Here is a 1,769-nt window from a genome sequence, read left to right as displayed (position 1 = left end):
AAAAAAAAAAAAAAAAAAAAAAAAAAAAAAAAAAAAAAAAAGAAATGTGGTTTGACGGCCTCTGAGCCATATCAAGGTATTCAATCAATTCTTGGTGGCAAAGAGCCACCCTAATTAACTGGTGCGCATCAAGAGCCAAGTCTCCAGGCGAGGAGACCGTGCCACTAAGGAGCGGGCAAAGGAGCAGGTGGGGTTCAGCTCGGAAAAGTGTCGCTGGTTTCGTCAACTTTTGCAGTACTTTTAAATCTGGAGGTAAAATCACTGTCCAGGTGATACATGACCACTGTGGAGAAGTCAGAAATGCAGGTGTGAAAAAAGACACTGTTCCCACTCCCAGAGACCACCAGAGTGATCTCCACGATGGTTTTCATGGGGACACGGAGCTCCTGCATGTGTTTCTTACTTGCCAGTTGTGTTTAATTTAAAAAATCTTATTCGAACTTTTTATTAATGTTTTCCTAAATCATATTTTCTGTCTCAATTTCTAAATTTTGCTTTGGGGGCTTAAAAAATCATATTTGCAATAGTATTTACTTTTTCTTTTTAAATTCCCTTTCTCTTCTTATGTTTCCGTCTCTTTGCACACGTCCTCTCTGTGTTGTTCCTCCGCCTCCTGTGGTTACTCTCGTCCTAGCTCCTGTCCTCAGGCCTGGGTGGCACTCGCTGCCCCTCACCGGCCTCCCTCCTCCCCGTTCTCCCTGAGAAGGCTTTCGAGGTGCCCCCAGAGGGTTTTGTTGTTGTTTCAAGAATAAAGTGCAGCTGGAGCCTGCCAACCGTGGGAAAATGGCTCAAACTTTCTGTTGTGGTCACAAGCGAGGAAGTGACCAGGGCCGGCCTGCTGTGGGCAGCTGGGAGCCCACGTCCACGATGCGCCCCATCCCTCCTGTCCCTGCAGCCGTTGTTGAGTGCAGGAATGTTGGCTGGCAAAATTGGGGACCTGTTCTCTGCCTGCCTACCCCAGAGCTGGGTGCCTGCTGTTGCCCTGGACCCCTGCCCACCTGCCGTCTGTCCTCCCGTCGTCAGATGCAGATAAAGACTTTCAGTGGCCCTTTCTCGACAGGCGGGAGCAGGTCGGTCTCTGTAGGAACTTCATTGCAGGGTTGAACGTACCCTCCCAGCAGGTGACAGTCACCAGTGGCTCCGTGACAGCCCCATTGTGTTTCTTGAAGGACGTGTTTGTTTCTCTTAGACTGAGGTCTCCATGAAGGCCTGTCCCATCCCGGGGCTTTCCTCCACTTGCCTTGTGCTTACGGGGTCCTAGCCCCTGTTCCTCCCCTCGCACAGGGTTGGTTAGTGACCAGCTCGTGAGGCAGTCCACGTCAGGTTTGGATGTAGCAGAGTGCCTGGAGAAGTGTCCCCTATACGTTTTGATTTTAGAGGTTTTGGCAGTTTAAATGTTTAGTGAAGAGGCTTTTAGGACATGGGAACATGCTGGCACAAGCCCGCAGTCACACTGAGGAGGGGCACGCAGCTGCTGCCGTTCCTGATCAAGAGAGAATGTCTCTCACCCCTGGTGATCACAGGGCCACATGCCTGGCCTGTGCCCGAGGGCATCTCTCTGAGTGGCAGTGCTTGGGGACATCGCACAGAGAGGGTGGTGAGGTCCAAGGGGCTGGGGCTGTGGCGCTGTCCCGACCTGCTAGAGGTCGTGTGGGACTGTAGGAAGTTCTTCGGAGATGGGAGGAGGCGTCCAGCTGGGGAAGGGGCCGGGGAGGGTGCAGGACAGGAGCTGCGGGCTCCTGAGGCGCCCATCCCGGATCCAAGTCCTG

Source organism: Galeopterus variegatus, unplaced genomic scaffold (assembly GCF_000696425.1).
Source record: "Galeopterus variegatus unplaced genomic scaffold, G_variegatus-3.0.2 Scaffold100, whole genome shotgun sequence".
In the NCBI taxonomy this organism is placed as follows: domain Eukaryota; kingdom Metazoa; phylum Chordata; class Mammalia; order Dermoptera; family Cynocephalidae; genus Galeopterus; species Galeopterus variegatus.
Note: the sequence above shows the minus strand (reverse complement) of the source record.